The sequence below is a fragment of the Lampris incognitus genome, chromosome 11, assembly GCF_029633865.1.
Source record: "Lampris incognitus isolate fLamInc1 chromosome 11, fLamInc1.hap2, whole genome shotgun sequence".
NCBI lineage: Eukaryota > Metazoa > Chordata > Actinopteri > Lampriformes > Lampridae > Lampris > Lampris incognitus.
In genome coordinates, this window is record NC_079221.1 from 51,608,824 (window position 1) to 51,625,260 (window position 16,437).

Below are 16,437 nucleotides of genomic sequence, written 5' to 3' on the forward strand. Positions count from 1 at the left end.
TGCATTTCTTTTGTAGCACCTTCACCTATACCCGTTATGCCACCTGAGGTGTGGCCATTATCATTACGTGAACTCCCTTCATCACCAGAATCACTAGACATAATGATATATTAATCTTTACTCAGTCCAGTATAAATGAGGATATTTAGTTCAAAACCTGGTTCAAGGATACTACAAGGACAGTCTTTAACTTGGAGCCTTGCTGGATCTTGGTCTTTGTAGCTGAAGTTAGCGCTAGAGTCCTCTGCGCTGGTACGGCTGAGTCGTGTGAAACAGGAAGCCCCAGAACGTCGTAGAGCCCCTCACGTCGTCTCTCGCTGGTCACCACCTCCACAGCAGGATGGCTTCAGACTCAACACCAACGGACGTCACCAGCAATCTTCACCACTGCCGTATTTTTTATTTTTTTAAGTAAAAATAAGCCACTCTGTTGCCAATTTAAAAAAATGTTTTAGCTACACCCCACTCCTGGTACCAAAATTATGTAGCCCGTGGAATTAGATACCACACAGGACACAATTACTTCCGGGGTTCTTGTAGCTTTAATTTTATTGTTTGAACCTTCGAATGCAGATCGTTTTACTGAGTGCCTAAATTCCTGTGTCTTTCGAGCAAACAGCTCATAAATGTTCACAGATGTGTCAAGTTTAACAGAAAAGATTTTAAAAGGAAAATACAAAAATACGGTGCAAAATACGGCAGTGGACTATATATGTTAAACAGGGTTTAACAAAGACATGTGGAACTTCCTGAAGATTGCGCAACTTCTCACTCTGTCAGTTACCTTTAAACAGAATTAAAATGCATATAAAACCTTTACATTTCCCTTACTACCCAAATACAATGGCATGGTGTGGCTTTATGCACGCCAACATTACCTTGTCATGCCTGCAATGGCGAACAGTGGTCGACGGTTCGCGCCCAAAATCACCGAACATCAACTCCAGTAGCGTCTAAATCAAACCATCGTGTCAAATTACCGACATACAATATTGTTTGGAATAATGTTACAGGTATATTTCCCAAGATATTTACCCCTACTTACTGCGGAGTCAGAGCACCGTCACACCGCAATCTTCAGGCGCTCCACACAAGAAAAACAGAGATAATACCCAAGATGCACTTGGATAACTTGCACAGAGTTACAATAAAAGTCCGCAACACTGCCACTTACTGGTCAAAACATGCAATGACAATCAAAACTATAAAAATACACTCACAATCTGCTTCACAATTTAAATACATCAAATGACATTTTACATGGCTTGACAGTGTAACAATTACATATATTAACAGTTAAACTATACTAAATTTAAGTGGAAAATCATTTAACATATTTAACAGATTTACCACCCGGCTACACATCCACCCACCCACCCATCCATCCATCCACCCATCCATCATCCAAACCGTTTATCCTGCTGCTGTTTGGTCATTACTGCAAAACCTGAGAAAAATAGAAAGAAAAAATCTGCAACTTGCCGTAAGTCGGTTTATATGGCAACAACAACAACAACAACAACAATAATACCAATCATAACAATATCAATAACAATAATAGGTGGCACGGTGTCGCAGTGGTTAGCACGGTCGCCTCACAGCAAGAAGGTCCTGGGTTCGAGCCCCGGGGTAGTCCAACCTTGGTGGGTCGTCCCGGGTCGTCCTCTGTGTGGAGTTTGCATGTTCTCCCCGTGTCTGCGTGGGTTTCCTCTGGAGGTCCGGTTTCCTCCCACAGTCCATAATAATAATAAGAAGAAGAACAAGAACAAGAAGATGAAGTATAGCTACTCATCAATAAAGCCATATTGCAAGAGGTCAAATCGAAAAAAAAGAACTAGTCAACGTTGGTCTTACAAGCATCGCTTTTTCTCATAATAATAATAACAGCAATACTAATACTAATAATAATAATAACAATTACAATAATAATAATAACAGCAATACTAATACTACTACTAATAATAATAATAACAATTACAATAATAATAATAATAATAATAACAGCAATACTAATACTACTACAACTAATAATAATAATAATAATAATAATAATAATAATAACAATTACAATAATAATAATAACAGCAATACTAATACTACTACTACTACTAATAATAATAATAATAATTACAATAATAATAATAACAGCAATACTAATACTACTAATAATAATAATAATAATAATAACAATTACAATAATAATAATAACAGCAATACTAATAATAATAATAATAGTTACAATAATAATGATAATGATAATATTAGCTACTCCTCAATAAAGCCATATTGCAAGAGGTCAAATCGAAGGAAAAGAACTTGTCAGCAGCTTGGATTGACTACAGGAAGGCATTTGACAGCATGCCACACTCCTGGATAGAGAAGAGCCTCAAGATCCACAGAGTCTGCCCAACAACTGTCAAATTCATCACAGAGAGCATGAAGACCTGGAAGACCACCCTGAATCTCCATCATGCAGAGGGGTGGTTAACATCGAGACCGATCAACATCAGAAGTGGAATCTTCCAAGGGGACTCACTATCACCACTGCTCTTTTGCCTTGCACTAGCAACACTCAGCAGTCTACTGAACAACAGCAGCTATGGGTACAAATCACAGAAAGGCAAACTGGCCCATCTGTTCTACATTGATGACCTCAAGATGTTTACCAAGGATGACAATCAGCAGAGGCGTAGGGCTTGGAAGTTTGGTAGGAAGGTGTCCTACTGATGATTCAGTAACACCTCCAGCAAAAAAATAATCTAACTGATAAACGATGGTTGAGGGAAACAATACAAATACTATGAGTTGTGTAATGATGGCTTGGCTAACACAACACTGGCAGGCCTCATATCCACCAGCCTTTTCACTACTTCTCACTACTAACTAACACAGACCTTCTTCTTTTTGGTCCCCGCAGGACAAGAGAGGCAACACTTCTAGTCAAGGCTGTGATGACAAGTGCATCCCCATGAAATACAGATACTTTTGGTTGTTTTACACCAGGCTGGGAGGGTCACAAGCAAAGATGAGGGGTCAAGGTGAGTCTGGGAGCGGGTGAAGACCAAGACAGCAAGGCACAAAGTGAGAAAGAGACGTGACGGTAATGAAAGAGAGGAGGAGAAAAAGAGCAGTCGACAGCGTGAGGACAGAAAAGTGGAAACTCCAGAAAAAGGAAGATAAAGTGAAAAGTGAGCTGGAGACAGAAAGACACCCCCCCTCCCCCTTAGTCAGCGTAGTGCATGATGGCCTCAACGTAGCTTCCTGGAAACAGGCCTGTGGTGGCGTTCATCACACCTTCATACCAGCCATCCTCGTTTTTCTTGATTACACAGATAATGGCTCCTCTTGGAAGGACAACTCGTCCTCCTGATCAGCCATGTAGTCATAGATGGCCACCACTAGAGGGAGACAAACACCCAGTTAAGCACGCTGCTGGTTAACAGTAAACCAACAATAACATTAACAACTTGTAGTACAAGTAATATTCACAGTGCTTATAGTACTATTAAAGCTAAGTACTACAAACACAGCTACCACTGCTCCTACGAGAGACACTACCATTATAACTACTGCTGTGACCACTACTCCCACTAATAAAGAAAATAGACTGTGATAATAATCACATCTTTAGGTCTGTTACTACTAGTTCTACTGTGATTACTATTACCACCACCAACACTGCCACTACTATATTTATTAACAACAACAATAATGAGAAAAAACACAATAATAACAATTCCATGTCTTTTGTGCTGGATAAGATCTAATCTCGTAATGATGACATGGTGTTGACATATTGGCTGCTTTAAGCATCGAAATTGCGATGTTCATCTTCTTTTGTTCTTTACTCTCATCCCAGCTGTTGTCTCGCTTGGTCCATATGTTGTGCTGATGGTTAGCATCTGGTTTTAGAATCAGTCTCTTCGTAAATCCTCTACCTTTCTCAAGGTAGGTTGCTGGAGCCCAGGGAGGGTCCTCCTCTGTACAGGGGTCATTGTACTCAACTAAAGCGGACTCCTCCTCTTCCTCACCTTCCTCTAATGGCTGATCACGGGGCCTGACCTCATCAGGCCCTAATTGGCCCTCAACAGCTGAGGAAGGGGAAGAGGATCGTGTGAGACTGGGGAAATGGCTGGGGAGGGAGGGAGGGAGGAGGTTATTATATAGCTGGAGATTCAGATCGTACGACAGTGGCACTCAACCATGTGTGATGAAGAGCTGTGTGTACACAGGTTTTCTTTCAGACCAACACTACAGCTGCTGAGCTCACTGACCATTCCTCCTGTGTTTGGCTGAAGGTGTGTGGTCAGTGAACTCATCTGAAGTACAGCAGTGTTGGGTTGGGGAGAAAAACCTGCACGCACATGGCACTCCATGGCACATGGCTGGTATCACCCATGTGCCATGGAGTGACATGATTTCCAACTGATTGTCATGATGACCAAACAAATCAACTCTGATTGGTGTGATTATCAGAAACACCCCAATCAAGGTTACCCAGGCAAATGGGGCGCAGGTGAACAGAAACACCAATCAGGGGATGGAGAACAGGCGAGCCCCGATGGTCCAGACCACACAACCATGACCGTTACGGAGTGTACATGAGTTAGAATATTACATTAACATGCCAGATCATACACTGTGATTATTTACATACATGGGAAATAAGCTGAGTTTCATATATGACCTGTGTTGGTAGTTTATGGATGATAAGAGAGATAACTCACATTGTCTTAACAAGACAGCTATCAACACAGACAATGAACCAGCAGAATGAAATACAGATTTAAAAGATCACTTACCTGCGCTGTAACATGTGAGAGTCAAGACGCACATGCAGATGAGAGACATGTAGGTGTGATGGGTGTCACTGAGTGACAAGAGTTGAGTCTGTCCTTATAAACCACCGAGTGGGACTGATGCACAGAGTCTCCTCCATGCAGACCTGCCTTTGTTTAGCTGCTACTGATAAAGAACTGTTGTCTTCACACTGACGCTGAAAATAAGCTTTTGCTTTACCGTGGCCAAATAAATGTTTAACTGGACTTTCCCTTTCTCACGGCAACTTATGTTTTATGATCCGCTCTGTTCATAATGTTTGGGTACAACCTCAATTTATTATTATTATTCATGTATTCATTCATTCATCGTAGCCGCTTCTCCGGGGTCGGGTCGTGGTGGCAGCAAGCTAAGTAGGGCACTCCAGACGTCTCTCTCCCCAGCAACGTCCTCCAGCTCCTCCTGGGGTTTCCAAGGCGTTCCCAGGCCAGATGGGACATGTAGTCCCTCCAGCGAGTTCTGGGTCTCCCCCGGGAACTCCCCCCAGTTGGCCGTACCCAGTAAACCTCCAAAGGAAGGCGCCCAGGATGCATCCTAATCAGATGCCTGAACCACCTCCACTGGCTCATTCCGAAGCGAAGGAGCAGCGGCTCTACTCTGACCTCCCTCCGGATGTCCGAGCTCCTCACCCTATCTCTAAGGCTGAGCCCAGACACCCTACGGAGGAAACTCATTTCAGCTCATGACCATAGGTGAGGGTTGGAACGAAGACTGACTGGTAAATTGAGAGCTTTGCCTTCCGGCTCAGCTCCTTCTTCACCACAACGGTTCGGTACGACTTCCGCATTACAGCTGATGCTGCATAAATCCGCCTGTCAATCTCCCGCTCCGTCCTACCCTCCCTCGTGAACAAGACCCCGAGATACTTGAACCCTTTCACTTGAGGCAACAACTAATCCAGGGAGCAATCCACCATTTTCCGGTAGAGGACCATGGCCTCAGACTTGGAGGTGCTGACTCTCATCCCGGCCATTTCACACTCCGCTGCAAACCGCCCCAGTGCTCGCTGGAGGTCACGTTCTGATGAAGCCAACAAAACCACATCATCTGCTAAGAGCAGAGACGCAATTCTGAGGTTTCTAAAACGGACACACTCCTCACCTTGGCTGCGCCTTGAGATCCTGTCCATGAATATCACAAACAGAATCGGAGACAAGGGACAACCTTGGCGGAGTCCGACACCCACTGAAAACGTGTTTGACTTTGTGCCGAGAATGCAGACACAGCTCTCACTTTGGTTATACAAGGACCGGATGGCTTGTAGCAACTGTCCCGGTACCCCATACCCCCATTATTATTATTATTATTATTATTATTATTATTATTATTATTATTATTATTATTATTATTATTATTATTATTAATAGTATTATTATTGTTATTGTTATTGTTAATTATTTCCAGTGTTTTCTGTTTCCTCCAAAAAACATTTCCCTTGGGATTGAGACTCTTTCTCACTACACATACAACCAAATAGTTTTAACACCAGAAATGTTAAAATTGGACACAACATTGACAAATATTAAAAAATAAAAGAAAAAGAAAAATTCGGTCATTCTAAAATATGACTGCTTTTATTAAACTTTAAATAAATGTCAGGATGATATTTTGAAAATATATTTGGGCAGCAAATTCTCAATGTTGTTAAGTAAAACTTCTGCTTTCAAAACTGAACAACATATTTTCTAATTTATAACTTTTCAAGGAATTATTTTAATTTTGAATTTATTCATACGTTTTATATTTACCACTAAATAAATATACAACTTGATAGAAAAAAAATCCACTCGACATGTCAATAGATTATTTTGTACACAAGACCAACGAAAATATTTTAAGCGGCAAATTCTTACTTACATACTTGTTGTGGCAGTTTTATGTTAATTTATTTAAAGAAGGTGATAATCACACCATTAATGATCATTTGATTTAATTATTGCACCATGTAGGTGAACACATCATTAAACATGTTGGTGTATCAGGTTATATTTGGTTAAAATCATAATTCTTTACATTGCTCTCAAACAACAAGGCAACGTGACTGAAAAGTCTGAAATCAGCAGTTTTCTAAACATATTGTGTGAAGCACCGACTTTTATCAATGGATGACCACATTTATTTTGTCCATTTTCTGAGGAGGCTAAACTCTGGTTTCAGAGGTTGGGGGATTCAGTAATTATTCAAAGTAAATCTCACACTTTCATGTCATGTAGGATTTACTTTCCATTTTATTGAAATGGTACTTTTTGTGTGATCATAGGATGTATACAGATGTGAGGACAACAAAAGAGAAACACTGACAAAACTGACAAATTTGAAAAGAATATTTAATATTTTTTTATTTGTGCATTAGTATGAAACCAGTAATACAATAACAATAATAGAATAGAAAAACAGACAATGCAACTAATACCATATATTAGAAGAAGACCAAGAACAACATATTACTACAATTATATTTTTGTTTTTATTATTATTATTATTACTATTATTATTATTATTATCATTATTGTTATTAATGGTGATGTTGTTGTTATAGAGCTTACCGTATGTCCCAGCTGGCAGATCAGTCACTGTGAAACAGAGGGAGGTTTTTGTACGGCTCTCTATCACCGTGTGAACACCCACTGACTATTGATACTGTGGAGACTCTGACAGTAGTAAACTGCTGTATCCTCAGCCTGGACTCCACTGATGGTCAGGGTGAAGTCAGTCCCAGACCCACTGCCACTAAACCTCGATGGAGTTCCTGACTGAAGAGTGTTTGCGTTATAAATGAGGAGTTTAGGAGTTTCTCCAGGTTTCTGTTGGTACCAGGAGAAACAGGGTCTGCTGTCACTACCACAAACATTATTAACTGGTTGACTCAGTTTGCATGCCAGACTGACTGATCCTCCTACATTGGCAGCTTTCATTGAAGGAGTCTGAGTCACAGTGACCTGACTGCTTGATCCTGAAAACAGAAACACACAAACAGACTGAAAGTGAAGGCCTTCATTGTCTCACATGTACATCTGGAAATCTCTGTGAAAGGACAGATGTGTTACTCATTACATCACATAAACACATAGAATTCCTTTTTTCAGGTGTTGTTTTAACTGAAACTCAACAGTGTAAAACACAAACAGGGACTTGGTAGAAACAATGTGCAGGTGGGGAAACACAAACTGGTGAGATCAGAGAAAGTTCTTTCAGGAGAGGAAAAGTTGAGATGAGGAAAACAAGGAAGACAGTGAATCATCTCTGCCGGTCTTACCTTGAATAAAGGCAGCACATGTCAGGATGAAAATGCTGCTCCAACACATGGTTTTTACCTTTTCTGTCACAATGAACAAGTGTTGGTGGCTTTGCTTTGGACTTGCAGAGTTATAAAGGTTTCATGAGCACTGAAGCATGTCCTTCAAATAAGAAGTGTCCTCTCTATGCAAATGAGCTTCCTGGTGAGACTGCTGTTAGTAGCAGATGTGTATATCATGTCCTGTGAGGACACACCGTCTTGTGTGTGCTACAGCCACTTATTACAGTAGTCACCACCACCTTCTGTGACTAATGCCAAGTTAGATGAAGAAGAAATGATCCTGGATTAAGAACACTCTATAACACTTCGTAACACCTTGAGAAGTTATGTGAAATTGTCAAGCTTTGATTTCATGATATTCAGATTATACCGTTCACACACTCGAACACAAATCCAGTTCATGATGAAACTGGAAGAAAAAAAAAACTTCTCTCAGGGTTTTTCATTTATGTCCAAATACAAGCTCCCCTACATATGCAGATCTTCTTGTTTGTCTTTCAGCTTGTTTCCTGTTTCTCAGGGGTCACCACATTGGATTTTACAGTTTCCATCGTACTGATGGAAACTGGGCGCAGCACCAATGGAGGCCGTTGTTAACCCAGGCCTTGACAGATCCGGTCTGGTCTTGTCCTCACCTTTAAGACCCTTAATAACCTAGCTCCTTCGTATCTTTCTGAACTCCTTCATATCCACACGCCCTCCCACACTCTCAGATCCTCTTCTGCTCTCTAACTCACTGCACCTTTGGCCCGCTTGACTACCATGGGGTCTAGAGCCTTCAGTCATTCTGCCCCCCGCCTATGGACCTCTCTCCCACAAGACAGTCACAAGACTGACTCTCTTTCAACCTTCAAATCTCATCTCAAAACGCACCTTTTCAAACTGGCATATTCAGTCTGATCCACGCTTCATTGAGTTTGGTGCAGATGATGATGTTATTGTTGTGTTCTTACGGACAAAGTACCCGTAGATGAAATTATGTAAAGGAGCTTTTATTCATATCTCTCGGCTGTACATGTCCACCTGGCCGTCAAGGCATTGGAGAGCGCAGTTCTGGGTTTTGGCGCTTTTGCACCTAATATTTATATCCTTTCTGGGCGGGGTTACATCCAGTCAATAACCTGTAAAAACCATCAGTAGTTCCGTATCCACAGTGAATGATAGAACATTTATCAATACACCACATTCCTCCCCAGAAACATTAAACCTCTCATATTTTCATCTGAACAACAACAAAAAAAATAAAACCCGTTTTCCACCCACAGCAGTGACATTCTTTTTCCTATTACAGTCAACACTCAATGAACAGTTGTTTACTATCAATGTTTCTCCTAAAAAGATTATAAAGTTAATCTATCAGGTGCTCGTCTGTTTCGCTGTTGTCTGGTGCGTGGTGCTTCCCTAGCGGCAGATGCTTCATCTCTTTCCAGTTCACCACTGGGTACCACCTCTGTTTCTGGAGCCCTGACAAACACATGTTCTGCAATGTCAAATTCTGGGTCTCCTGTGTTGTCTGTGGTCTTATCTGTGATCAACTGGCCAATGTGTTTCTTGAGGGTTTGCCCCTCTACCTTGACTAAGTAAGTCACTGGCCCTAGAGCTCGCTCTATCACCCCTGGTTTCCATTTCTTCCCATCCCCTCCCCGAAAATCCCTAACCTTCACCTTCTGATTGGGCTGCAGGGTTCTAGGACTGCCTGTAACCTTTGTGTGTTTCTCTTGCATCTGTGCTGAGAATTTTGGCTTTATCAGCGACAACCTGGTTCGAACCTGTCTTTTCAGAAAGAGCTCAGCTGGGGATTTCCCTGTGGTTGTTGATGGAGTGTTCCTATAACTAAACAAAAACTATTAATGCACCATTGCACTGGATACCCATATTCCTTCTGCTTCTCTAAAGACTGTTTAAAAGTCTGGACCAACCTTTCTGCCTGTCCATTGGAAGCTGGATTGTAAGGAGCGGACTTGATGTGTTTGACACCATTTTGTTCTAAGAAGGTTTCAAACTCCCTTGACACTAGCTGTGGGCCATTATCTGAAACGACCACTTGGGGGAGCCCCCACGCTGCAAAGAGGCCCCTCATTGCATCTGCTAGGGCTGTAGCTGTAGTCCTGGTCATAAGCTTGACCTCTGGCCAACGCGAGTATGCATCACTGACCAAAAGAAGCTGCTGTTTCCCTTTTTCTGCAAAATCGATGTGGATTCGCTCCCATGGCTGCTCTGGCCATTTCCATGGATGTACGGGCGCTTTGGTGGGCAGGTGTCTGTTTGCTTGGCATAAAATACAATTGTTTACCATATTTTCTATTTCCTGATCTAAGCGTGGCCACCAAAAATGGCTTCTGGCTACTGCTTTTGTCTTCACAATGCCCAAAAGCTCTGCATGCAACTCTTTCAAGAGTGTAGGTCTCAGTGTCATGGGTATGATTACCCGTAAACCCCATAACACACAGTCGGCTTCCACTGTGAGCTCGTCACGTCTGTTCCAGTATGGCTTTAATTCTTCATCTGCTACATGTTTAGGCCATCCTGTCTGTATAAAATGCCTAACTTTTGTGAGCACGCTGTCTTTACGCTTCACGCTGGGAGCCTGGACAGACAATCTGCATTTGCATGCTGTAAGGAGGGTTTGTAGACTATGTCATACTGATTGGCAGAGATGAGTAATGCCCATCTCTGCAGGCGGGCAGCGGCTAACGCTGGCACCCCTGTTGTTGGCCCTAGAATCTTTACTAAAGGCTTATGATCCGTCACTAATATGAATTTCCTTCCATATACACTACCGTTCAAAAGTTTGGGATCACCCAAACAATTTTGTGTTTTCCATGAAAAGTCACACTTATTCACCACCATATGTTGTGAAATGAATAGAAAATAGAGTCAAGACATTGACAAGGTTAGAAATAATGATTTGTATTTGAAATAAGATTTTTTTTACATCAAACTTTGCTTTCGTCAAAGAATCCTCCATTTGCAGCAATTACAGCATTGCAGACCTTTGGCATTCTAGCTGTTAATTTGTTGAGGTAATCTGGAGAAATTGCACCCCACGCTTCCAGAAGCAGCTCCCACAAGTTGGATTGGTTGGATGGGCACTTCTTTGAGCAGATTGAGTTTCTGGAGCATCACATTTGTGGGGTCAATTAAATGCTCAAAATGGCCAGAAAAAGAGAACTTTCTTCTGAAACTCGACAGTCTATTCTTGTTCTTAGAAATGAAGGCTATTCCATGCGAGAAATTGCTAAGAAATTGAAGATTTCCTACACCGGTGTGTACTACTCCCTTCAGAGGACAGCACAAACAGGCTCTAACCAGAGTAGAAAAAGAAGTGGGAGGCCGCGTTGCACAACTGAGCAAGAAGATAAGTACATTAGAGTCTCTAGTTTGAGAAACAGACGCCTCACAGGTCCCCAACTGGCATCTTCATTAAATAGTACCTGTTAGAGCCTGTTTGTGCTGTCCTCTGAAGGGAGTAGTACACACCGGTGTAGGAAATCTTCAATTTCTTAGCAATTTCTCGCATGGAATAGCCTTCATTTCTAAGAACAAGAATAGACTGTCGAGTTTCAGATGAAAGTTCTCTTTTTCTGGCCATTTTGAGCGTTTAATTGACCCCACAAATGTGATGCTCCAGAAACTCAATCTGCTCAAAGAAGTGCCCATCCAACCAATCCAACTTGTGGGAGCTGCTTCTGGAAGCGTGGGGTGCAATTTCTCCAGATTACCTCAACAAATTAACAGCTAGAATGCCAAAGGTCTGCAATGCTGTAATTGCTGCAAATGGAGGATTCTTTAACGAAAGCAAAGTTTGATGTAAAAAAAATCTTATTTCAAATAAAAATCATTATTTCTAACCTTGTCAATGTCTTGACTCTATTTTCTATTCATTTCACAGCATATGGTGGTGAATAAGTGTGACTTTTCATGGAAAACATGAAATTGTTTGGGTGATCCCAAACTTTTGAACGGTAGTGTAAGTAGTCCCTAAATTTTTGTATCCCAAAAATGATGCCTAGTGCTTCTTTCTCAATTTGAGAGTAGTTGATCTCAGTCTTGCTAAGCGTGCGTGAGGCATATGCGATTGGACGTTCACTACCATCTGCCATTCTAGTATGTGCTATCACTGCTCCTAACCCATAGGCACTTGCATCACACGCTAGTAATAGTGGTAGCTGGGGGTCAAAGTGAGTCAGCACTGTGTCTGATGTTAACTGGCTCTTGGCCTTCTCAAATGCTTCCTGGCACTTAGTAGACCATACCCATGGCTTGTCTTTCTGTAACAACTCAGTCATAGGCTTTATGATAGTGGATAAGTTGTCCATAAACTTCCCATAATATGTCAGTAGGGCTAAGAATGCTCTCAGTTCTGTGACATTCTTTGGGGTGGGAGCATTTGCTATGGCTGTTACCTTCTCTTCTATGGGGTGTAACCCTTCCTTGTCTATTTTGTGCCCTAAATATGTAACACTTGGCTGGAAGAAGGCACACTTGTCTTTGTTCACCCTTACACCTCTGTCTTGTAACCGCTCCAGCACTCGTTCTACATTTTCCCAGTGTTCGGCTTTTGTTGTCCCTGTGATGAGTATATCATCTAAATTGCACACCACCCTTGGCAGCCCCTGTAATACCTGATCCATGATGCGTTGGAATATTGCTGGGGAGCTTGCTACTCCATATGGCAACCTGTTTAGACGATACAGCCCCTTAGGCGTGTTTATAGTTAGGTACTGCTTGGATTCATCATCCAGCTCTACTTGCTGATATGCTTGTGTGAGGTCTAACTTGGTGAAATACCTGCCACCTGCTAGCTTAGCAAACAGGTCTTGTGTCTTTGGCAGAGGATATTTGTCTACCTCTAGCCATGGGTTTATTGTCACTTTATAATCCCCGCATATTCTGACTTCTCCATTTGTTTTGGGGATACATACTATGGGAGTAGCCCATTCACTATATTCTACCGGGGTCCATACTCCTTTTTCTTGCAGTCTGTCTAGCTGCTGTTCTACTGCTGTAGTCAGTGCATAAGGCACTGATCTTGCTTTGCAAAACTTGGGCGTGGCGTCGCTAACCACCTGTAACCTTGCTTTTACTCCTGAAATGACCCCCCTGTCTCTCTCAAACACCTGGAAGTATTTCTGATACATCTCAGTCAGTGGATCTACTACCCCCGGTACATGGTTCACTCTAGACCAGTCTAACTTTAAGAACTGGATCCAGTTTCTACCCATCAGTGTTGGCCCATGTCCCTTACACACTACCAAAGATAGCTGTTCTGTTTGCTCCCCACACTGTACTTTCACTTGGAATTTACCCAACAATGGAATCGGCTCTGAAGAATAAGTTTTTAAACTTACATCACATGGCATTAGTTGACACTTGCTAAACCTCTGTCTGTACAGTTTCTCATTTATGATACTCATGGCTGCGCCTGTATCTACCTCCATTTTGATCTTTACACCATTACATCTCACCATAACCATAAATGGTCTGACATATTCATTATCATTTTTAGGCCTACCGGTAACGGAAAACAACCCCAAGTCTTTTTCAGTCCCTGTTACCTCGATGATGGTCAGCTTGTGGGTTTTGTTGGAGGCCCTGTAGTCCTCATCATCAGTCTCTTCCTCCGATGCACTTTGCTGCTCGTGGGGAGACTCCTCCCTGGTGATGTAGCGAGTCTGCCTCTCTGCAGGAGTGGCCCTCCGGCTCGTCCTAGGTCCCCGTCTGGAGCTGCCGCCGTGGTTGGCCGTCTCCGACTCCGATGATGCAGTGGACCTGCACGCCCTCTCCAAATGGCCCTTCCGGTTGCAGGCTCTGCACTGGAACTCTTTGTACCTGCATGTCGCTGCTTGATGTCCCTCTCCGAGGCACCGGTAGCACGCCGTGTCCCTGGCGCCCTTTTTCCTGTCGTGTGCCGCGTTTCCGCGCGCACTGGCGCTCCCTTCGTAGCTGCTGGCTCTCACAATGTCTGTTCTCAGCGGAGCTTGCTGGAACGCTCTAAGACTCGTGGATGTGCCCTCAGAATTGTTCACCGTGTCCATCACTTTAGCCCAGTTTAGCTCTTGTCCATAAGCAGCACTCAACAGCTTAGTTCTCAGCTCTTTACTACTGATACCATATACTAGCTGATCTCTCAGTTGTTCTTCTGGCGTCGCGCCAAATGCGCAAGAGGCTGCTAACCCTTTTAGCGCGGCGACATACTCGGCTAGAGACTCACCACTTTGTTGCTTGCGGGCACGGAAGCTATAACGTTCGCTCAGGACATCATTCTTCTGACGTTGCTAGTTGCTCCGGTTAGCTCTCTCTTCTCTCACACCTTTTCCTCCGTCTCAGAAGAAAACGTTTTCGTGGAAAAAAAACGAATCCCCCTCGTGGCCAGTGTTGCGTTCTTATGGACAAAGTACCCGGAGATGAAATTATGTAAAGGAGCTTTTATTCATATCTCTCGGCTGCACATGGCCTACTGACTGTCAAGGCATTGGAGAGCGCAGTTCTGGGATTTGGCGCTTTTGCACCTAATATCTATATCCTTTCTGGGCGGGGTTACATCCGGTCCACAACATGTGAACAATAAGTAGTTCCGTATCCACAGTGAATGATAGAACATTTATCAATACACCACAGTTATACTTATCTGTTGTGTTAACTTCTTATTGTCTACCTGCTTTGTTTGGAGGCTCTGCTGTCTGATACAGTGCTGCTTGTTTTTTACTATGTTCTGTAAGGTGCCCACAGATTATAATGTTTTGTTATTATTATCATCATCATCACCATTATTTATTTATTTATTTATTTTTTATCAGCAAAACGATTTGACAAAACTCACGCTGGATACCCTTCCTGACACAACCAATAACCCTCTGGACGGGGGCACAGGTAAAGCACAGGATGGCGCCACATATACAAATAACCTCCCTGAAATCAGTTGCTATTGTCTAACATTCCTGATTGTTGTGTCCAGAGATGAACTTAATCCCAAATCAAGTATTGTCTGAGAAGATCTGTGCACCGATAAGAAACAAACAGGCGAGAACAAGACTGGGTGCTAACTGAAGCTACAGTCTACTTCCACTACTACTACTACTACTACTACTTCTACTGCTACTACTACTACTACTACTACTACTGCTACTACTACTACTGCTACTACTACTACTACTACTACTTTCGGTTGCTCCTGTTAGGGCTCGTCACTGCGGATCATCCATTTCAGCCTAAGTCTAAGACAGCCTAAGTCTAAGACAGCCTAAGTCTAAGACAGTCTAAGTCTAAGACAGGGGCATGGACACACGTGCTGTTGCATCATGGTACCTTTTTTGTTTCTAAACTGTGTTGAAACAGTTAAGTTGTGTTCCACTTGATGTCTGACGTCAGAAATTCCAGCTGGTTGGTCACAAAAAGAAGTGCTGCACCTCCCAGTGGCCAGACTGGAAATAACAGGGGACAAATATGGACACCCACAAGAGACTGACGTTAATATGGCTGGCATTATGTCAGTAATATTTGGCAATGTAAACTGGCCCGTTACCAAAGAAATGTATCAGCTGTGTTGTAAATTAATATTTCAAACGTGTGTTTGGCCATTTAACACACAGTTTTTATTTTTCATAAAGTCGAGACCATTCAATGTTGAAAATCAAAATTATATGTATTTAAGAGAAGACATTGTGATTTCGGATTTTCAAAGTTTAATAACCATGCAGGTGGCTGGTGTGACAGGAAGACGCAGAAGACAGGAAAACATGGGAACGGATGATCCCCTATGGCGACCCCTACCGGGAGCAGCCGAAAGTAGTAGTAGTAGAATAACTTTGTAAAAAAAAGAAAAAGAGAAAAAGATACAGACCTGCCGCTCCCTGAATGCTCCTAAAATTACAAATATTTGCATTAGAAAGAGTTTTAGATCAATTGCACAGAAAAAGGTTACAAGACCTGTAATAAATAAAAGATGGTTATCATTTTGAAGGTCCTGTCACGTGTTTAACTTGACCTACTCACGGGTGTACGTGCAGTGCGTGTGACGTATACAGGAAGTTAGACGCGCATGTTATGAAGGTTGTATGTTGGATGAACGCTAGTAAAAGCTACACAGTTAAGAACCTACGAAGTCGGCTCGTTCTTGAATTATTCTTATGTCAGTAAGACAAGGCGTCTACGGACATCACATGGTGTCAGAATAGTCTGTGTATCGGAACACGAGCGGTCATGCCGAAGTTTAATCCGCCGAGTGAATTCCAGTTTGACTGCCCCGTTGAATGGCCGGAGTGGAAACAGCGGTTTTGGCGCTTCAGGCTCGCGACAAA